Genomic DNA, 24,214 nt, shown 5'->3' with positions numbered 1-24,214 from the left:
AGGTTTAGGCCCTGACTCACAGAGATTGTGATGACAGGAAGGTTTAGGCCCTGACTCACAGAGATTGTGATGACAGGAAGGTTTAGGCCCTGACTCACAGAGATTGTGATGACAGGAAGGTTTAGGCCCTGACTCACAGAGATTGTGATGACAGGAAGGTTTAGGCCCTGACTCAGAGATTGTGATGACAGGAAGATTTAGGTGTGTGTAGAGTGGGTGTCATAAAAGTGCCTGTCTTGATAAATGTCTCTACCCAATGTATAAATTAAAACACTGGCACACAGAGATCAAACACATAGAGCCGGATGTTTCCCAGCACTGCAGAGTGAACCAGGCCACTGAGTGGACAAGGAAAAGGGACTGAGCGCGAGTGATGTTGCTGGAAGCTCCCTAATGACACCTCCCCTGCAGTAGTGGTAGTGGTGAGAGGAGTTGTCTGGGCTTTATGCTCTCCTTCCTTGACGGCCCCTGGGATCCCTTTGTCCTGTTGTAAACCATTCTGAAGGAAGGACGCCTAATTGCTCGGCGCACACTAATGAGTTTGCAAACTAATTAAAGGGGTATATTACGCCCTGTGGGGGCGCCCATCCCTTAGAAAGCCAGGGACATCTTTAATGAGGGGCCTTGATAACCCTTCAAAGGAAGGATGTGTAGTGTCTGTAATGATGCCCAGGGTAAAGCCAGGCTCAGCCGGGTAGAAGTGTGAACCATGCCGTCCTGCCGCTGCTCTGCTCAGCTCACCTCGGGTGTGTGGAGACTCGCAAGCAGATGCCAAGTGTTTTCAATCCGTCGCCCACAGCTACCTACCTACATGTCCAACTCACTCTCCCTTCAGCGAGTTCAAAGAGCCACGCTGCACCTTTCCCACAGCAGGAGGCATATAGGCAGGATCATAAGTAGGTAGGCCCCACGCTCATCTGGTTTACAAAAATATGTGTATTCCAGTGTTCATATTTCCAGTGAGTAATTTTTTAAGAATAAGATGAAGCATATTGTTGTTTTGACTTTCAAGTAATAGGCTGACCTATATCACACTCAAACTTTAAATGGCAGAAACAGTGGGAAGCAGCTGGGCAGAATAAGAAAGAGTGTTTTTTATAAATAGTGTCTGTGTCATATGGACTGAATTCAGCTTGGAAATAGATGAAGGTCAGCATTAGTCCTTATTCATGATTTCCGAGTCTCTTCATCTATGACAACACATTTCAGCCTTTGCCATGTGTTGGAGATTCAGACAGTGCTCTCAGTCTTATCTGATGGGATTGCAGCGGTGACACGATACAGCAAACAGCTTCTTTCTCCAGCAAAGTCAATCCTCCCTTCAGTAAACAAGGCAATTTTTTGGTTTGGTCACAATATTTTCTCTGGTGACAGTGATGGCTGTTATTTTGCCTGTGGCTCCTGTCAAAACTAACATGGCTTAATTGACTGCGAGCGAATGAGCCCCTGGATTGATCCTGTCAGGCTCCTGAGGAAGTGATGCTGCTCCATCTGTGAGGCGCAACTCCAGCGACAGCAGCAATCTGTTGCTTGGGGATGAGCCAAGGCATTAAAAAAGGCTGAATTACTGAGAGTACCTCAGGCACATCACGTGGATCCTGATCAGCTGTCAGCCACGGCACACACCAGTAAACACGTGCACACAGACACTAAAACACACACACAAAGTCATTCGTCATTCCAGTCAACACACTTTGCACCACGGATACTAATGGAAAACTCAAGTGGTCTCAATATCTCCCTGAAGGTATTGAAGGAAATCAGAATAGTCTTGTCTCAGCTTGGGCTGTCCTCAGGGAATTTATAAAACACAGGCTGCTGTCACCCATTCTTCAGGCATTGTCATTTGTTCTAAAAAATGATGGTGTGTTGTCACCCTCTTGTCTTTCCATTTCCCCATTCCTCAAACATCAAATATGCCCTGTCATGACCCAACCTTCCACCTCTCTCTTTCTCTCTGCCTCTCCCTTCTCCTCCCTCTCTCCTTCTCTCTGTCTACTAAAGTGTGTGGTGCGGCAGCGCCTTCTGGCATGATGAAATATTTAGATGCCTGTCAATGTAGATGGCGGTCAGAGACGCGGCGGAATAATCTGGGGGACAGCTGCTGTGCCACATCTGGGTGCCACTGATAGCAGGGGAAGGTGTGCGGCTGTCTTCCGTTGGAGCCGAGAGGAGACTTCAGAGCCGCAGCCATCTGTCAATCAGTGGGCAGAGTCGTAACGAAGCTCACCATTGTGGGCATACTCAGACGGATTGATGCTTGACAGACTTTGGATGGCATCGGAGAGTCGTAGATGGTACTTTTGTTGGATAATTTTGTGTGCTTCTGTACCTTTGAATTCCATTCCTCAGCGACAGAGAGAGCCTGGCCTGGTTGCTCAATGTGTTTGAGAATTCATAAATAAATAGCCTGCCTACGCCCGCTTTAATCCAATTTATCTCTTATTATCATCAACCTACAAGGATATTCGCTAACATATTTTTGTAAGCATAATGTGGCAATGAGGTCTCATTCACTCTATGTTTTCAACACGAGAAAGTAGGCTAGTCATTTGAATGACTGTGGACTTTGTTTGGTCTTGCTGGTAATGCGAGGTGGCTGGAGGTGCGATGTGTCGGAGCATTTGAAGAAGATTGAGTGTGAAAAGCCGCCCACTTCTCTCTTCCCTGCACTTTTCATCTGAGAGGGTGAGCGGGCCAAATGTGAATGGCTGTTGCTATCCAGTGGTGCTGTGTTGTGAGGCCGGTCGGCTGGCCTGAAAATCACTTTCCGTTCCTCTCCTAGGCACATGCGACAGGATATGGATGCGTCTCCTCTCGGCTCAGGCCCTCCCGACAACGTGATTAATGGCACTCGCTTCTCTCCCCATCTCATTCTGTTACTGTCAGAGTTAAGTGGGCCGAAGACAATAATAAACAGTCAGTCTTCTGTGAACCCCCTAACACGATCATTCCACCCCACCCACCCCCCTCTCCAATGAGAGAGAGAGAGAGAGAGAGAGAGAGAGAGAGAGAGGAAGAGTGGTGGTGTGTATTTGAGACAGAGGAAGAGGTAGACACACAGAATGGTTGCGATGGAGTGAAATGGAGGAAGAGAGAACATCAGGAGAGAGATAGTGTCTGATATATGTGTGAGAAAACAGCTAATAGAGAAAACAGTTAGGACAATTGTAAAACCATGTTTTGAATATGAAATGAGAGTGATAGAGAAACAAGGAAGGAAATAAAACAGAGCGACAAGAAGTTTGAGAGCGATAGTGTGAGAGAGAGAGAAGATAGGTCAGGTCCCAGACCTGCTGTTTTATTCACTAGTGTGCTGTCTTTCCCTGCCTCTCTTCCCCCGAGCCTGTCACTTCACTCTGCCACTTCCTCTTCAGCCCAGCACTCCCTCCTTCCCTCACTCCCAGGCAGCCCCACAATGCTCCAGGATACCAACAGACCCTGTCGCACAACGTTGTCTTCCTCCACCAGACACAGAGAGAACGCTATGGCGCCACGGCTCTTCTCAGGCTTTCCAACAACGCGTAGGAATAAGAGAACAGGTCCTGGTTTGATTCATGTGCCTGGACTGGATAGTTCCCCTGGCTGACTGTGGGTTAGGAGCCCCAAAGCCCCTCTGCCGATCCCCTAAACCGTGGGACCCTCTCTCTATCCTCCTCTCCTCGTTCCTCTTATTACGGAGGATGACTTGCCCTACAGTCCTATACTCAGTGACCGCGAAATCCACAGGCCCTTGTACTATTCTCATCCTCCATGCCAGGGGATCCCTTTTGTTTCTAGAAGATCTGCCTCAGAGAAATGAAGTGCCATGATCTCATCACACAGACCCATTGTTTTCACTCTCATACACACTGTGTAATGGCCATGGAGATAAGGGGATGATTCAGGCCTTTCACTGGAGGAAATGGGAACACTTGCCGGAGAAGAAGTGAAATTACTGTTTTGATGGCTTTTGGTGGTGGGGGGCATAATTGCTGGATGGATGGAGGTATGGATGGATGGATGGAGGGATGGAGTGTGAGGAATCTTAACACACGGGAGATGAGTATATCTAATACTGGAGGCAGTTGGAAGGAAGGGAGCATGCAGAAGGTTATATACACCGCGGGTTGCCTTAATGGATGTGTATGTATAATAGCAGTTGTACTAAAATAGCGTATTTTTTTCTCCCCAACCCTTGCCCCTTCTGGATTGAAACTCCCATTGTTGATAGCAATGCTGATTACGATATTGTTCCATGCGCATCACCATAGTAACAGCAGTTAATTTCATATGGTTTGTGCATGAGATAGTTGCTAGGGCCTTTAGGAATATGAGATGAGCTTAATATATTTGGCAACTGGCATAAGGCTCATCAACACATTCCAGAAAACAAGGGTCAGAGGATTACAGGATGTAGTAATGACAGGGACAGAGCATAAATACTATGCAGGATTATAATTAGCCTTACTCCGTGCATTTAAATACACTCCCACATTGACTTCTGGGGGAAATGTTGTATTAATTGGGTGGCTTTTCTTTTCTCCCTACTTTTAAGTAATTTCAGCAGCAAACAAAAGGCTTGGCTATTAGGCGACACCGAGTCACGCCAGATCAACATTAGCCATGCCACAAACTCCCTCTGGAAACACCTCTACCCAGGGAGAGAAGGAGAGGGAGGGCATTCAGAAAGGAGTCAGAGTCAGCTTTGAAGCCCTCTGTGAAGGAGAACTGAAAAGGGGGATCGATGTGAGAGGGAGCCTGATAAGATAAGCCAGGCACACACAGGGCTGTATCCTCGGGGTGGAGAGACTACAGTGGGGCGACAGGAAAGGGTTTCCTGGTGCCGAGGCTGAGGCCTGGACCTGAGGGGAATTAATGTAGAGAGAGACTGGAGACTGGCTCGGCTTCCCACTCCAGTCCTCCTAGTCTCCCACCTCAGCATTCAGCTATCGTCTCTCTCTCTCTCGCGCGCTCTCTTTCTCTCCCCCTCTCTCCATCTTTCCCTCTCTCTATCCCTCCCTCACTCTCCCTCCTTCCCATCCCTCTGTATCTCTCCCCGGCCACGGCAGCTTTATCATTCATTTCCGTCCAGAAGTGGGGAGAAGTTGTAAAGCTAATTAAGGTGCCGGGATGCGGCGGCTCGACAGATGTGCATTGAGACGGCCAGCTATTGAGTAGCGGGGATAATGGTGTGCAGACCTGGTGGGCAGTGGGGGCTGTGTTGGAGGGAACTCTTTACCTGGGCCTGCATGTTAATAAGAGCCTGCCTGCCTGCCTGTCTGTCTGTCTGTCTGTCTGTCTGTCTGTCTGTCTGCCGAGAGCAGGGAATTAGGGGGGAAGGGAAGCGTGTCGCCTGCCTCTTACTGAAGAAACAAGACTGCCTAGCTGATTAGGAGCGCAAATTCACCCAGGTCGGTAAGACAGGGAGATATGCAGTTCTGTAGGACAGAGAGAGAGAAAAAAGACCTGTCTTTATTAACAAGGAATAATGGGAGTGGAAAATGGAGCGGAGGATGTACTGTACCTGTTGTGGATGTTGAATAGTAGAGTTGATTTGGTATTGTCGATGACAGTCATAAACATTAGATGTATCTATGTGTAATTTTTCTCTACTTGATGTCATTGAAAGCCATAATCACCAGCTAAATGAGACAGAGAAGTGGGCCGTGGTTGAAGTGTTGCACTAAGAGTACTTTGCTGGATCAAACAGTATATTAGAGGTGTTTGCCTCTTGACTAGTAAACAATGTTTGCTTTTAGCTCTTGACTTTTTATTGATCATACAGACTATACTACTGCCAAGTGCATTGAAGCTGTATGAGAAATATAGGAAATATGTGAGTGAACGCAACTCGAATATGTGTTCTGGTGAAAGGGTCTTTTGTGTAATAAATTGACAAATTTGGACACTGGAAAGCATACTGCAAGGTATAGATCTTTGATTAATTTAAATAATTCATATTAACTCGTTTGATGCTACCATTTCTCATGACAAACAATGACTTCAGAAAGTATTCACACCCCTTGACTTTTTCCACATTTTGTTGTGTATTTAATTAAATGTATTGAATTGTCATTTTTGGTCAACGATCTACACAAAATACTCTTTAGTGTCAAAGTGGAAGAAAAATACTACATTTATTAAAAATTAATGAAAGATAAAACAGTAATATATGTTGATTAGATAAGTATTCACCCCCTGAGACAATACATGTTAGAAACGTCTTTGGCAGTGATTACAGCTGTGAGTCTTTTTGGGTAAGTCTCTAAGAGCTTTGCATACCTGGATTGTACAATATTTGGCCATTATTATAATAAAAAAAATGTCAAGCTCTGTCAAGTTGCTAGAAAGACATTTGAAAGTCTTGCCAAAGATTTTCAGCCGATTTAAGTGAAAACGGTAACTAGACCACTAAGGAACATTCAATGTTGTCTTTGTAAGCATCTCCAGTATAGATTTGGCTTTGTGTTTTAGGTTATTGTCCTGCTGCTAAAAGGTGAATTTGTCTCCCACTGTGTGTTGGAAAGAAGACTGAACCAGGTTTTCCTCTAGGATTTTCGGATTTTGCCTGTGCTTAGCTCTACTTTTTATCCTCAAAAACTCCCTACTCCTTGCCGATGACAAGCTTACCAATAACATGATCCAGCCACCACCATGCTTGAAAATATGAGGAGTGGTACTCCGTGATGTGTTGTGTTGGATTTGCCCAAACATAACGCTTTGTAGTCAGGACAAAAAATTGATTTCAATGCCAGAAGTTGCCCTTCCTTATGAGTCATTGCGGTTGAATCTGTGCTTGAAATTCACTACTCTATTGAGGGACCTTGCAGATAAATGTATGTGTGTTGGGGTAGCCATTCAAAAATCCTGTTTACCACTATTATTAAACACAGAATGAGTCCATGCAACTTATGTGACTTGTTAAGCACATTTTTACTCCTGAACTTATTTAGGCTTGCTATAACAAAGGGGTTAAATACTTAATGACTTAAGACATTTCTGCTTTTCATTTTTTATTAATTTTGAAAATGTTTTACAAACAAAATTCCACTTTGACATTATGGGGTATCATGTGTAGATCAGTGAAACAGCATCTCAATTTAACACAACTAAATGTGGAAAAAGTCAAGGCGGGTGTACTTTCTGAAAGGCAATGTTTATTCTGCACAGACCTTTTCAACATTAATGTAGTGCACCGACAAGTCTACGTTTGTTGAATGAAATATAATATCAAACAGAGAAACCCCACACTTGAAACAAAATAGCAGGGTTGGTTTTAGAGCGTAACACATTATTTTCTCTGTTTGGATGAGAGGAAAAAGCTAACAATAATTTCCTCCTATAGATTGTTGCACAGCTCCAATCTCCCATACAAAGCCTTGTTCACCAGCTATCTCCCTGTTTTTAATTAGCTTCCTTCAACAAAGACAGTCTGACCTTAAGTCACAAACCGGCTCAAAGTTCGTAACAAAAGGGAGACAAATGTGGAGACAAGGAACAACAAAATATATATTTATTAACTGAGGTAACCTAAATGCAATTAACAAGTGTGTGTGTAATCAGTAATCAGTAGTGTAAGTGTGTGTTTTGCATGCATAAATGTGATAATGCGGGGTGTTGAAAGGTGCCAAAGCAAACAACTAAAAGGCCACAAAAATACCACAACAAAATCTATGAAGGTGTCTGCATGGAGAGAGTCTCCCCAATGAATGGGGAAGAGGTGCATTTATCCTGGAACACACCCGGGCCCAGGTGTTTCCCATGTCGCTGACGACCCTCCCAACTCCGCCCACCGGCATCCTAATAAGGAAACAAGAACAAAGAGAGAATACGGCAGACAGAGTGGGAGGGTCGTCACACTAATTGTGATTATTTACACAGTAAAGGTTTATGGGTATTTATAGCCTACTTTTGCTCCCAGTATTCAATGTCTGCCGTTAATAATGAGAAGGAAATGATTTTCAACACTCCATCATTATCTGTGTCTTCAAGTACTGTCTTCCTTTTAATATGCTAATGCTGGCCGATATAATCGCCTAGTAATTGTAAAACACTTCAAGTACGACACATTTTGTGTGGCACTCTCCTGAATGAAGAAATCACAGTCAAGACAAAAAGCTGAGCTTGAATATGTTGAGGATCTGTTTGTGCTCTCAGGAGAGATACTTTGACTCGGCAATTAATGAATATTCCAATCTAGGTGGCAGAATTCCAAATTACACGGGTATCCTAAAGAAAAAGTGTAGGTTAGCTCAGCCTCAAATCCCACGGTGATCCATGCTCCTGACGCTCGCCTCTGTCTAATCATCAGGCCCTTTATTCCCAATAATCAACCGCACAGAGAGTTTACAGATTACCATTGATCCTATACGAGAGAGCAGATTTATAGTAGTTGGGTACTGCTGTCAAACCGTCTTAAATGAATTGTACATTAAGTTTCCCCTACTACGAGGTAACTACAGAGTAATAACTGTAGTAATACTGCAGTAGTTGCATAGGTGTTACTATGTAATTACATGGTAATATGTTTGTAGCACTTTCAGTTATTAAACATTTGGAACAAGGAATGTGTAATTACACAGCCACTTGCTGAAGTTTATTCCACATGTGTAATTATGGATGTTATTACACATTTTCTTGTTCCACTATTTAAGTCATGTTTTGTAATTACACGTTTTAAAGTCATTTATGAATTACCACGTTAATAACTCTAACCAAAATCGGACCTTATTACTTGTTACTAACTACAAGGTACCACTATCATTGAATCCACATGGAATGCCAGGGTTGATAAATAGGCTAGGACCTGGTAACAACAATTGTAACAAGGCACATCCTGTCATTGCCACTCTAACTTCCGCAATGCATACAAAGCTCTCCCCCACCCTGCCTTCGGCAAATCTGACCATGACTCCGTTTTGTAGCTCCCAGCCTATAGACAGAAACATAAACAGGAAACGCCCGTGCTCAGGCCTATCCAACGCTGGTCTGACCAATCGGATTCCATGTTTCAAGATTGCTTCGATCACGTGGACTGGGATACCATTGATGTATACGCTGACTCGGTGAGCGAGTTTATTAGCAAGTGCATCGGAGATGTCTTACCCACTGTGACTAGTAAAACCTTTCCCCAACCAGAAACCGTGGATTGATGGCAGCATTCGCGCAAAACTGAAAACGCGAACCATCGCTTTTAATCATGACAAGGCGACTGGAAACATGACCAAATACAAACAATGCAGCTATTTCCTCCGTAAGGCAATCATACAAGCAAAGCGTCTGTATAGAGACAAAGTAGAGTCGCAATTCAAGGGCTCAAACACGAGACGTATGTGGCAGGGTCTACAGTCAATCACAGATTACAAAAAGAAAACCAGCCCCGTCGTGGACATCAACGTCTTGCTCCCAGACAAATTAAACAACTTCTTTGCTCGCTTTGAGGACAACACAGTGCCACTGACACGGCCTGCTACCAAAGCCTGTGGGTTCTCCTTCTCCATATCCAACATGAGTAAAACATTTAAACGTGTTAACCCTCGCAAGGCAACCCAGACGGCATCCCTAGCCGCGTCCTCAGAGCATGCGCTGACCAGCTGGCTGGTGTGTTTACGGACATATTCAATCTATCCCTATCCCAATCTGCTGTCCCCACATGCGTCAAGATGGCCACCATTGTTCCTGTTCCCAAGAAAGCTAAAGTAAGTGAACTAAATGACTATCGCCGCATTGCACTCACTTCTGTCATCATGAAGTGCTTTGAGAGTCTAGTCAAGGATCATATTACCTACATCCTACCTGATACCCTAGACCCAGTTAAACTTGCTTACCGCCCCAATAGATCCACTGACGATGCAAACTCCATCACACTGCACACTGCCCTATCTCATCTGGACAAGAGGAATACCTATGTAAGAATGCTGTTCATTGACTACAGCTCAGCATTTAACACCATAGTACCCTCCAAACTCGTCATTATGCTCGAGACCCCGGGTCTCGACCCCGCCCTGTGCAACTGGGTCCTGGACTTTCTGACGGGCCGCCCCCAGGTGGTGAAGGTAGAAAACAACATCTCCATCCCGCTGATCCTCCACAATGGGGCCCCACGAGGGTGCGTTCTCAGCCCACTCCTGTACTCCCTGTTCACCCATGACTGCGTGGCCATGCACGTTTCCAATTCAATCATCAAGTTTGCAGACGACACTACAGTGGTAGGCTTGATTACCAACAACGACGAGATGGCCTACAGGGAGGAGGTGAGGGCCCTCGGAGTGTGGTGTCAGGAAAATAACATCTCACTCAACATCAACAAGACAAAGGAGATGATTGTGGACTTCAGGAAACAGTAGAGGGGGCAAACCCCCATCTACATCAATGGGACAGTAGTGGAGAAGGTGGAAAGTTTTAAGTTCCTCGGCGTATACATCACAGACAAACTGAAATGGTCCACTCACACAGACAGCGTGTTGAAGAAGGAGAAATAGAGCTTCTTCAACCTCAGGAGGCTGAGGAAATTTGGCTTGTCATCTATAACACTCACATATTTTACAGATGCATCCTGTCGGGCTGTATCACCGCCTGGTATGGCAACTTCACCGCACTCAACCGCAAGGCTCTCCAGAGGGTCGTGCGGTCTGCACAACGCATCACCGGGGCAAACTACCTGCCCTCCAGGACACCTACAGCACCCGATGTCATTGGAAGGTCAAAAAGATCATCAAGGACAACAACCACCCGAGCCACTGCCTGTTTACCCCACTATCATCCAGAAGTTGAGGTCAGTACAGGTGCATCAAAGCTGGGACCGAGAGACTGAAAAACAGCTTCTATCTCAAGGCCATCAGACTGTTAAACAGCCATCACTAACATAGAGAGGCTGCTGCCAACATACAGACTCAAATCTCTGGCCACTTTAATAAATGGACTTAACAAAGGTATCAGTAAATAATGCCACTTTAATAATGTTTACATATTATATTACTCAACTCCGATGTATATACTGTATTCTATACCATCAACTGCATCTTGCCTATGCCGCACGGCCATTGCTCATCCATATATTTATAGGGTCAACAGCCCTGCACCCCACACAGCAACTAGTCCAAACCTACCCCATTTCTCCTTCACCCAAATCCAGATAGCTGATGTTCTTAAAGAGTTGCAAAATCTGAACCCCTACAAATCAGCTGGGCTAGACCATCTGGACCCTCGCTTTCTAAAATTATCCGCCGCAATTGTTGCAGCCCCTATTACTAGCCTGTTCAACCTCACGTTCGTTTCGTCTGAGATCCCCAAAGATTGGAAATCTGCCGTGGTCATCCCCCTCTTCAAAGGGGGAGACACTCTAGACCCAAACTGTTACAGACCTTTATCTATCCTACCCTGCCTTTCTAAGGTCTTCGAAAGCCAAGTTAACAAACAGATCACCGACCATTTCCAATCCCACCGTACCTTCTCCACTTTGCATTCTGGTTTCCGAGCTGGTCATGGGTGCACCTCAGCCATGCTCAAGGTCCTAAACAGTATCATAGCCGTCATCGATAAAAGACAATACTGTGCAGCCATATTCATCGACCTGGCCAAGGCTTTCGACTCTGTCAATCACCACATTCTTATTGGCGAGACTCAACATCCTTGGTTTCTCAAACGACTGCCTCGCCTGGTTCACCAACTACTTCTCAGACAGAGTTCAGTGTGTCAAATCAGAGGGCCTATTGTCCGGACCTCTGGCAGTCTCTATGGGGGTGCCACAGGGTTCAATTCTCAGGCCGACTCTTTTCTCTGTATACATCAATGATGTCGCTCTTGCTGCTGGTGATTCTCTGATCCACCTCTACGCAGACGACACCATTCTGTATACTTCTGGCCCTTCTTTGGACACTGTGTTAACTAACCTCCAGACGAGCTTCAATGCCATACAACTCTCCTTCTGTGGCCTCCAACTGCTCTTAAATGCAAGTAAAACTAAATGCATGCTCTTCAACCGATTGCTGCCCGCATCTGCCCGCCCGTCCAGCATCACTACTCTGGACGGTTCTGATGGTTCTGAATATGTGGACAATTACAAATACCTAGGTGTCTGGTTAGACTGTAAACTCTCCTTCCAGACTCACATTAAGCATCTCCAATCCCAAATTAAATCTAGAATTGGCTTCCATAAGACTGCTAAATTGTTAGTTAAATAGTTAACCAAATAGCTACCCGGACTATCTGCATTGACCCTTTATGCACTAACTTTTATGTCTCATCACGTACGCTGCTGCTACTGGTTATTATTTGTCACTTTATTCCTAGTTATATGTACATACTGTTTCTACCTCGTACCCTTGCATATCGACTCGGCACTGGTACCCCGTGTATATTGCCAAGTTGTTACTCATTGTGTATTTATTATGACTTTTATTATTATGTGTTTTATTTTTCTATTATTTCACTATTTTCTTTCTCTCTGCGTTGTTGGGAAGGGCCCGTAAATACTGTTAGTCTACACTTTTTGTTTATGAAGCATTTGAGAAAATGTATTTGATTATCATGTACCTATCCAGGAGCAAGCAATTTAATGTAAAGTGAAACCCAGTAGGGTATAACCTTTATAATTAATATATAGTTACAATGTAGCAACCTTTGCAGACAATATTCTAACTAAGAGAAATTAGGAGACAGGAGATAGGAGAACATTAGGTATAACCCTTTCACTGTACTGTACTCACAATAAGTAGGGATTGATTGATGCTCAATGTTAAATTCTTTCTACTATCACATCTAAGCCAATATGACACAAATGTCGATTAAACATCACAATTAAACTTGATTGGAGGTACACAACACACTACCCGCCTCTCGTCATGAGCCGTTCAGCCATTACAATCTTTAACAACCAATTCTGTAATTACACTGTTGTTACAAGGGGTATACATGAATTTATAATGTACTTACTCAGGAGCAAGCAACTTAATGTAAAGTGAAGTGAAATGTTTAATTACTTTGTAGTTACATTGCAACAACCTTTGCAGATAATAGTAGGGACATCAACGGTACAGGCTGCTGTCACAGTTGAAGCCATAGTCTAGGGCGCCTGTTTCAATTGTCTATTTTTAAACTCCCTCCATGGTTAAAGTAATGATAAATAGATGTCATTGTTGTAAAAATCTGTGAGTGTGCTTCATTTACTATCATCCTATATCGAAATATTGAATTATTTTGACTTTATGAATTATATTATATTACGCTAAGTCTCTTTTTGCACAATTTAAGAAGAATATCAAAGAGCTTCAGGTGAAGAAAATCTTACTGTATTTGTCGAATGGGTTAATTAACTTGAGGATCTATTATGGATACATGCACTATGGGTGTGCTCGGAGATACATACATTATACACAGAGGAAGTGTTACCGACATTTATTTGACTGTAAACTGGTGGATAGAACGTGTTAAGCCTACTACATTACACAGACAAACGTTTTCACCACACAACAATTACAGGACATACACGTAATTTTACCTCAGATTGGTGATGTGAGTATTATAGTTTATAGTCATCACGTTCTCCCAAAATCGATTGCTTGAAACGGATCATATCTTTGGTTTAGTACAAGTATTTTTGTAATATACGTCAGTCCATAGTGGAACTTAGAATGCGGCTGTCCTTTTCAGACCACTGTGGCTAGAATAAAATTGGTCTCTCCTCCCATAAAACATCTCTGGCCTCACATGAATTCATGGATTTGAAGGTTAAACTATCATTCGAATGAAAGCCAACCCCTGTCACTATTTAAATACCGATGTGAAGTGGTGATTCGTTGAATTTAAACGCAACATGTAAAGTGGTGGCCCATGTTTCATGAGCTGAAATAAAAGATCCCAGACATTTTTCATACATGCAAAAAGCTTATGTCATAACGTGGCCCTTTCTGGGTATAGAGCGTGGCATCCCCCTCTCTCTCCCTTCTACAACCAGGTTCTGTTATCTCAGGTCATAAATTCCTGGAGGAGACTCTCTCCTCCTGGCCATGCAGTATATATATAGAGAGAGAGTTTGACAGTAGAACAAACAAACTTCTTCTACATCACAGAACTTGAGAACTGAACAATGTCCATGTTTTGGAGAATGTGTAAATGGTCGGTGGAGAAGCCAGCTACGATCCGGTCCGTTTTGTTTCATGTTTGTGACCTCATGAAAGACAATACAGCCACATTACCACAACTCTGTTTATACAGGTGCCTCCATTATGAGGTTTGCATCTAATTATTGTATAAAATGAATGAGTAAAGATGAAACTATTTGTGAAATGATGTAATGATGTTAATGTGAGAGAATTGTATTCCCTTTAAAGTTTAACGAAGTCATTGGCCCACCCCCATGAGCAGACATGATCTGGCTCATGGGACAGCCCTTTTCTACTGTTACCAATAAAACCCCCACCTGAAGAAATCCTCATCAGACCACGCGTACCTCAGTCAGCTGAGGGGGCGAAGGTTGAGTAGAGACCACAAAAACCTCAGTGTAAGGTAAGGTTGTAATGGTTGTTGAACTCCTAACCATACCACGTGGAGCATTGGCTACACAGTGGATTGAACTCTGAGACTATCAATCCCGACAGAATAAGAGCAAATCTTAGATTGTAATTACTAGTCTGCAGCTAGAAATTATGTCAACCTGAAATGCGAAGACCGACAACCGATGAAACATGTATTCTATAAGAACATTTCTGAATGGTACTCTGAAGTATCCATTCTTACCACGAAAGACTCCAGGGAAGCAGAGAGACGCTTGGATGAACTTTCCAACAGAAAGACAGACTATTCCAACAGAGATCACGACGACACACTGAGCGTAAATATATATTGATTGCAATTATTCCCAAATGAGTGAGCGTTCATGTGCAAAGGTTTAGCATTTCAATTAATATAATTATCAACTGTGTAGTGACTCTTTTGTCTTTCCCGCCCTTCTCAGTCCACACCCACTTCCCTTTGTCCACCAAGCCTTCATATCGGCTTAGCCCACTAGGGAACATCCCCTATCATTTCCTTGTAACCATATCTACTGTTTGTTTGTTTATGCATTTCTGTGATTATTTAGTTAGTTAGTAAATAAATGATTAAGACAATTGATGTATGGATGACTGTCACAAGTTTCTTCATCTTCCGATGATATAGAGAAATCGTCGTCTGAGAACGTGGACCAATACGCAGTAGAGTTGGTGCTCATCATCTTAATTTATTAAATGACGTTAAACACGAGAAAACAAGAAAACAACAAGAACGACGAATGACAGTTTTGCAGGCTATATAAAACGCAGTGCAAAATCAATCTCCCACAAAAGACAAACACAAACACACCCTCATATATGGGACTCTCAATCAAAGGCAAATAGACAACACCTGCCTTCAATTGAGAGTCCCAACCCCAATGAACCCAAACATAGAAACAGACACACTAGACTCAACATAGAATACATGAAAATCAAACAGTGCCCAAAAACCCCGGAATACCTAAATCAACTGCCCTACAACAAACACACCACCCCTAACCACATAAAACAAATACCCTCTGCCACGTCCTGACCAAACTACAATACCAATTAACCCTTAGACTGGCCAAGACGTGACAATGACTCATAGTAAAGGCTGGGTTCGTGCAGATAACCAACAGATAACAACAACGACGTTTGGAATGAGACTAACGTGAGGTAAAGAATAATTCATTAATTAGAAGAGTTATATTAGTAAAATTATAACTTTGTAATCTGAAGATTTTCCTTGGTGCCCCGACTTCCTAGTTATTTACATTTACATGATTAGTTTAATCACGTAATAATAATTACAGAGAATTGATTTGATAAAATAACAGTCTTCACTTTAATGATGCCAAAAACACGACACTTATATCTCTCAAATTGTGTGCACAAATTTGTTTATATCCCTGTTAGTGAGCATTTCTCCTTTGCCAAGATAATCCATCTACCTGACAGGTGTGGCATATCAAGAAGCTGATTAAACAGCATGATCATTACACAGGTGCACCTTGTGATGGGGACAATAAAAGGACACTCTAAAATGTGCATTTTTGTCACACAACACAATGCCACAGATGTCTCAAGTTTTAACGTGGAGTGCAATTGACATGCTGACTGCAGGAATGTCCACCAGAGCTGTTGCCAGAGAATTTAATGTTAATTTCTCTTCCATAAGCCACCTCCAATGTCGTTTTAGAGAGTTTGGCAGTACGTTCAACTGGTCTCAGAACCGCAGACCACATGTAACCGTGCCAGCTCAGGACCTCCACATCTGGCTTCTTCACCTGCGGGATCGTCTGATACCAGCCACCTGGACAGCTGATGAAACTGAGGAGTATTTCTGTCTGTAATAATGCCCTTTTGTGGGAAAAAAAATATTCTGATTGGCTGGGCCTGGCTCCCCAGTGGGTGGGCTTGGCTCCCAAGTGGGTGGGCCTATGCCCTCCCAGGGCCATCCATCGCTGTGCCCCTGCCCAGTCATGTGAAATCCATAGATTATATGAACTCTAACTCAGTCTTTGAAGTTGTTGCATGTTGTGTTTATATTTTTGTTCAGTATATATATAGCAGCCTTCTAGATGTCCTCATCTAACCAACCATATATATAATAGCAACACCTATGTAACTATTATGTTGTTACTACAGTTATAACTGTGTAGTTACTGTACATCGCAATGGGGGGAACTTAATGTAAAGTGTTACCAATCTTGGTTATTGTTTCTTAACCCAAATGATGAAAGCCTTGTTCTCCCCATGTCCTTAGGGGGATGGTGCCTGGTGCTTTTCTGTTGGAGAGGATGGGATCCTGACTGTTTCTCTCTTTCTGCTGTTATTTCCCTGTAGAGCAGGAAGAGTGAAGGGAGCTATGAGTGATCGACTGCGCCTCTATTCTATGAGTTTTAGGGGGATTTGAAGTTATTGAAAGTGTGGTGAAGGGTGACAGCTGGGAGATGTCTATGTGATGCCTATCGGACGGCCGGGTGCCTGCCATCATGGTTGTGTGCATCCAGCCAGTCTTCCTCTCAGCCTGTCCCCTCAGGCAGACGGCACAAGCATTCCACTCCATTATCACATACATGTTGTTGTACTACTGGCCAATCATCTGCACTACTCACATATGAGATTTCACCAAGATTGCACAGGAATTTGATATTGATATAAAAATGGCTGTATAGGGCCTTTAAAAGTTGAAAATTGGGAGGTGTGTGTGAATGATGAATGATAGATAGATTGATGGCGAGAGAGAGAGAGGCTTTTGGGGGGGGCTATTCCTTAACGATTCCTCTGAGTAGCCATGCAAGGAATAATGGATGTGTAATGTGGAACGACAGCTTGCAGAGCACTGTCATTAATGTTGTAATTCACTTTTAGTGTTTCTACTATTGCACTGCAACAGGAGGCACAGATGTCACCTGAATCAGCTCCTTCTAGCAGCCAGAGCGCACCCTGTCTTCACCAGCTGTCTATGAACGCACCCTGCCAGCCCACCGTGTGTGCAAATGTGTGCAATGGTGTGTGTGTGTGTGTGTGTGTGTGTGCGTGCGTGCGTGTGTCCATGATGCCCGGTAAATGTCAACTTCCAGAGTACACTGTATGTATTGATACAGGAAGTAAATCCATACTGTTATAGTATCTTGTTACATCATTGGAATCAAAAACAAATGGATTTTCTTTGACATTTTTCCTTCTGGTAAATTATTATAGAATACCTATACTTAAATACTTAGTTTATATTTGGCCCCATTTTAAAAAAGACAATCGTATCAGTACTATGCCTACTTTATGTTATAAATGATATTGGGACCTTAAATGAAGTGGATGCTTGAATACCCAACACAAATGTCTCCCATCTCTTTAATATAAGTGCACACGTTCACTCTGGAGATCACCCTGACAAAACCACGGAGGAAAATGACAGAAGACGAAAGAAAAGAAGGTCTCAAAGAGAAAATAGCTGACTGACTGTGTAAGCTCAGTTCAGCTCAAAATGAGGAAGTTCATTATATGGCCGTCAAGGTGAAAGGAAGACATCTCCTGGCAGACGCAGTTAAAATGTCCACCTCTCCTACTCAGAGGAGAAAAGAGAAGGAATGAAGAGGGACAAATGCTGTTTTGTGGGGAGGTGTGTGTGTGTGTGTGAGGGAGAGCGAGAGTGTGTGTGTGTAATAAAGAGAGTCAAAATGTGTGTGTGCGTGCGTGCGTGTTTGCTTGCGTGGGTGCGTGTGCGTGCGTGTGTCTGTGTGTGCGCGTGTGTGTTTGTGTGTGTGCGTGTGTGTGCGCGTGTGTGTGTAATAGAGAGAGTAAAAGAGTGTGTGTGTGTGCGTGTGTGTGTGTAATAGAGAGAGTAAAAGAGTGTGTGTGTGTGCGTGTGTGCTCGTGTGCGTGCGTGTCTGTTCCAGTACAGACAAGGGCAGCAGTGTTAATGGTATTGCTCTGTAAAATGACCCTTACATCCGTTTCTTCATACATTTCCACAGTGCTTCAAAAGTCCTCATATTTTCCCTTTGTCAGCAGTGTATCATTGTTATGTGTATGTGACCTCTAGAAGGAGCTTGTGTTCCTTCATGTAGCCTTCCATGTTCAGCCTGTGCTCCCTTGTTATTTGATTGCATTCTGAATGCATTTCCCTAACAATGAAACAGAAGGTTATCCCTGTTGACATATAGCTTCTATGGTTAGTCTCCTGCGCTTTAATACAGGGTTAGCCTATGAATATCAGTTTAATAGACAAAACTAGTTTCATTCCACTAATATTTGCCAACACAAGTGGATGTAACACTACTGTATATTATGCTGAGTGTGCCACTTATAATACAGCCTCAAGCTAAGGCAGCATTAGCCATACCTCCCCCTGGCGAAGCAACATTAGAAATGAAGTGGTATCAGGGAAACTACTGTAGCCCTGTGTGAGGAGGAGCCACAGTGTTAGAATGGTTTCACACAGAGCAATAAATGGGATGTTTGATACAGTACATACTGTAGTGTTTCATAGCAGATGTTCCTGTCCTGTGTCTCGCAGACGCTGTTTCACACAGAGTGATGCTGAGACTGGCTTAGGCTTGCAGCACCACTGAAGACTGGTACACGGCACTAGACAATGACTATTAGCCCCAAGACCAGCGAACAGTGATCAACTGACCTCTGAGACAGGTAAGACTGTTACAAATGTGAACATTTACCACCCTGTGTAGATAACTGTTACATATACTACAGAACGAGGCTCATTTCACCAACATGTAGGATACGGTTTCCTTATCCTCATATGAATTAAGTTCTCTTAGAAGTAAATCTTCATGTGGCAGAAAGTGATGTGGGGGCCGGACATGGGGGGGCTAGTGGGTCTAGGCAGGTGTGATGTAGTTGAAGTTTGTATGATGTTGTCGTTTGTATATGAACGTTTTGTATTGTTAATAAAATATAAAAAATAAAAAAATATATAAAAAAGAAGTCAATTGTATACTCTACCAAAAGACAATATTATCAGGAATTAGTCTTTCCCTGTGTCCTGTGGACACAATGACAGTCTCACTCTCAACGTCAAATAGCAGAGTTACTTGTTTACTTCACTATGAATTACGAACGCATGTTTGATTTAACTAAATTCTTTCACTGCACTGCAGTATACAATAGATCTCATTCAAATTAGTCCGTTTCTGCAGTTGGGTGGAAATGTGTTGAATCTTTTCACACTCACCTCAAAGCTAGTCATCATTTTCCTTTTCAAGGGAACTTGAAAGTGGTGTCAGAAGGAGACGTGGCATGGGTTTGTGTTTGTTTTCTTCTTGCATAGAGAGTAGTTACTTTGAAAAGCGCAGGGCTGGCTCGGTGATGGAGCGTAGGATGATTCAGCAGGAATCCAACAGCCCATGTGACTGATTCACATTTGAACATAAGCAGAAATACGGCCACTCCAGGGAGTTGCGGGGAGGAATGGAAAAATAGCCTCAAATCTCTCAGCAGCAAATCAAAAGTCTCTTTGTTTAAGTCCTGTTCTGTGTCACCTTCTCTATGGCTGACCGGTGTGTTGTGGTGTACATGGGGGTACTGATTGCTCTTATTCAAAATAAGCACCATGACAAAGATGGGGAAGAGGAGTTTTTTGAATGTGCCTCTCCTGAAGAGGAGGGCCTGAGAGGATTATATGGCTCAGTGGGCACCGTATTGTGTAGGGAGTGGATACAGCAGGTACCCATTTGAATCCCAGCCAAGAGACAGACACAATGTTGCAGGGGATAATGTTGCCTCCCAGCAATTCAACTCTGGAGGTTTGGAGTGGTTTAGGGGGAAGCATGTTCAATTAGCCCATTTTCCCTCCCTCTCAGCCATGTCTTACGCTTATCTTCTTTCTGACCGCTTTGTAGGAGAACCTGAGAACTGTACGGAGGAGTCGTTTGCTTTGAATTCTTTAGGTGCCAAATTGAATTCCCTCCATCATTCCTCTCTGTGTATCATTTGCATTGACATATCTAATGCATACACATTTTCAGGTACTAATCAAAGGCAGAGATTTCGCCCTTTATCCAAGTATCCTAGAAACACTGTGTGATCTGCTCCCGTCAGCACCACAGAACTTTCCCATACCCTTGGGTCTTTGTGTCCCTGGTTTCAAGTTGGTTGTTTACAGTACAGAGGGGTTGTGTTCCGTGCCGTCCCCCCTCCTTCCCCCAGTAGCGTAGGGCAGCGGGGTCTCAAAGCCTCGTCGTCCAGGACAAATTGGTGGATAGCGGCTCATTTACTCGGAGCCGTCATGAATGGACTGTGCCGTGACTGTGTAAACAAGTGCAAAGACTCCCAAGGGCATTCCTGCATAAATAATGACTCCAGGAGATGTTTGCCATTTGTACCACTCACTGGCTGCAGACATGGGTCAGCTAGTCTCCTCTATTGGGAGGCTTCAGTAAACAACAGCCATTAATGACACGACAAGTTTACCTGCCTGGTGTGTGGGAGCATCCTCATTGGATGCTGGGCCTTCTTTGCTTCTCTCCCCATTCAGACTCTTTCTGTTCATAGCACTCATTTCCATCTCTCCTGGTGAACGGCAAGGTTTTATGTAGCTTTTGAAGTGATGTAACAGAGGGACTGTTGAGAGTGTGTTCAAGTCTTACATGCTGTGTTTACTTGAGCATCATCTTCACTGTGCTTCACTACATCCAGTCAACTGTGTTTTCAGGAATCCACCCAGGTCTTAACACCAGCTGTAAACACTGACTACTCAGATTGTGGGGCATATCCAAAAGCCTGTATAGGTTTGAGCTCTAAGCGTGGGTTTGAGGGAGAATGGTTAGCATGAGGCTCAGCTCTGCAAGGGAAGGTGATGTGACAGCGGGAGAGGGAGGCAAAGTGAGCGGGAGCGAGAGAGAGAGAGGAGGAAATAAAGACAAAGAAACACCCACTCCTCATTAGCTTAAGCATCGTGTGTATCCATCATCCTGTAAAATAACATCTGAAAAAAGAGAAAGCCCACGTCTGCCGCGCGGCAACATGGGATGGAGATATAAAATGAATCTCTGCACTTAGGCGGTGCCATCTGTTCATCTGGGTGGAGAGCACGCCTTTACGCCACACGTTCTTTCTCCCTCCCTCTCTCTCTCTCTGTCTCTTTCTACTCAACCGCCAGAGAAACCATCTTTGCTCAGAAACCAGAGAGCTCAACAAAACGACATGCCTCAATGCCAACCCCGGGGCTACGTTTTTTCCTCTTGTTCTTAATTTCCCTGATAGTGTGCATATCTTTACCCAGTTTTTGATACAATATGCGAAAAACATAGTGACATAATACAATTTGAGCTCCATGTGAGAAATAGGATTATCTTGGGCGAGATTGTCAGCGACGTGTTACGGTAATCACTTTCTTCCAGGAGCCGAGAGACGTGACTCACTCGCAACTTGACCCGCTGTCATTATCTATTGCGTCTGACAGTATTTATGCAATTTGCTTGATCTGGTTTTCCTTCAGGTGCTTTAGAAAATGAATGGAGAGCCCAATAATATATATATAAATGTGGAATAATGAAAAATAAGTAATCCCCCTTGCAAATTGGAACAAGGAGTAAATCCTGGTCCACCTTGGGGCCCCAGCCAGCTGGCCAGCCAGTCAGTCAGTTGGTCCGTGTTGTGTTGTTGCTCCAGACATTGTTGTGGATCGTCAGCGCGGTGGAGCTGTGTGTTCTATAGGTCTCCTCTCCACATCTAGTCAGACTCCCCAGTGTTCTAATTGATACAGGATGTGTTTCCCAGGCCTCTGGAGGAAGGTCACAATGCATGACTTTGACACACTATGGAGTCACACAGAACAGAACATTCACAAATAAGGCTCCTCTCTCACCCATAAAACTGTTACATATTTTTTTTCAATTCTCTCAAGTTAATGTACAGTCAGGAAAATAGACAAAAAAATAAATGTAACAAATACTGAGCTATATTGTAGGCTAAAAAAATTGGGAAATGATTATTTTATACTTATATAATTGCTCAGAGAAACAGATTTTGTTTAACAAGTAATATTTATTTCTAAAGAAGATAGGGGTAAAAATGATTGGCACCCCTATTTTAAATACCATTCAATACCTCACGAGGATAATGGCACTGAGCCTTTTTATTAAATGTTTTATGACATTTGTGACGCTCGTCGTAAGGAGTAGACCAAGGTGCAGCGTGTTGATTGCTCATGATAAATATTTATTTTAACTCAGAACACTAAAGCAAAATAACAAACAAACGGAAAACGAACGTCTCATTCTGCAGGCTTTACAGAGCTGTGCAAAAACAAGATCCCACACACAAGGAGGGAAAAAGGGCTGCCTAAGTATGATTCCTAATCAGAGACAACGATAGACAGCTGCCTCTGATTAGGAACCATACTCGGCTCAACCCAAAGAAATAGAAAACATAGAATGGAACATAGAAATATAACACTAGAATGCCCACCCCATGTCACACCCTGAACTAACCAAACAGAGAAAAACGGCTCTCTCAGGTCAGGGCGTGACAGTACACCCCCCCCAAAGGTGCGGACTCGCGGCCGCAAAACTGAACCTATAGGGGAGGGTCCGGGTGGGCATCTACTCTTGGCGGCGGCTCTGGTTCGGGGCGTAGCCCCCACTCAGCCCACTGATCCCTCCGCTTTTGTGTCTCTGGAGGAACCAGACCGTGGATCATCGCCGGAGGCTCAGAACTGGAAACTGCTGAAGTTCTGGACTGCTGACCGCCGCTGAAGACTCCGGGCTGCAGACCGCCGCTGAAGACTCTGGGCTGCAGACCGTCTCAGGAGGTTCCGGGCTGCAGTCCGTCTCAGGAGGTTCCGGACTGCAGTCAGTCTCAGGAGGTTCCGGACTGTAGGCCGTCTCAGGAGGTTCCGGACTGTAGGCCGTCTCAGGAGGTTCCGGACTGTAGGCCGTCTCAGGAGGTTCCGGATGTAGGCCGTCTCAGGAGGTTCAGTCTAGGAGGTTCGGACTGTAGGCCGTCTCAGGAGGTTCGGACTGTGCCGTCTCAGGAGGTTCCGACTGTAGGCCGTCTCAGGAGGTTCCCGCGCTCAGGAGGTTCCGGCAGGCCGTCTCAGGAGGTTGGCTCTCAGGAGGTTCCGGACTGCAGTAGTCTCAGAGTTCGACTGTAGGCCGTCTCAGGAGGTTCCACGCGAGTCATGAGTTCCGAGGCCGTCTCAGGAGGTTCCGGATGGGCTCTCAGGAGGTTCCGGACTGTAGGCCGTCTCAGGAGGTTCCGGACTGGGGACCGTCGCTACAGGCTCCATGCTATGGATCATCACTGCAGGCTCAGCGCCATGGATCACCACTGGAGGCTTTGTGCCATGGATCATCACTGGAGGCTCCGGGCCATGGATTATCACTGGAGGCTTCGTGCCATGGATCATCTCTACGGGCTCCGGGCCATGGATCATCCCTACAGGCTTCTTGCCATGGATTATCCCTTCAGGCTCTGGGCCATGGATCATCACTGGAGGCTTCGTACGTGGAGCCGGAATAGGTCTCACCAGACTAGGGAACGTCGCTGGAGGCTCCGGACTGGGGAACGTCGCTGAGAGTTCTGGACTAGGGAACGTCGCTGGAGGCCGGATGCACAGAGCAGCCACAGGGTAGACTGGGCCTTGGAGGCGCACTGGAGGTCTGGAGCTTATGACTGGCACATTCCGTCCTAGCTGGATACTTCCTTTAGTCCGGCAAGGGCGGGTCGCTGGCACAGGACAAACTGGGCTGTGC

At 44.4% G+C, this 24,214-nt stretch overlaps 1 long non-coding RNA gene across 1 annotated transcript in view; it reads left to right on the top strand.

The window, feature by feature from the left end:
* LOC123741697 (uncharacterized) overlaps positions 1 to 24,214 on the top strand; it is a 183,887-nt gene that overhangs the window by 67,923 nt on the left and 91,750 nt on the right. Inside the window, exon 3 of the long non-coding RNA XR_006769219.1 lies at positions 19,018 to 19,148. This is a non-coding gene — a long non-coding RNA (uncharacterized lncRNA). The remainder of the gene's footprint in view (positions 1 to 19,017; positions 19,149 to 24,214) is intronic.

This window comes from Salmo salar, chromosome ssa03, assembly GCF_905237065.1.
Source record: "Salmo salar chromosome ssa03, Ssal_v3.1, whole genome shotgun sequence".
Classification (NCBI taxonomy): Eukaryota; Metazoa; Chordata; class Actinopteri; order Salmoniformes; family Salmonidae; genus Salmo; species Salmo salar.
The sequence above is the reverse complement of the archived record's forward strand: the minus strand, read 5'-3'. Positions and strand labels throughout refer to the sequence as shown.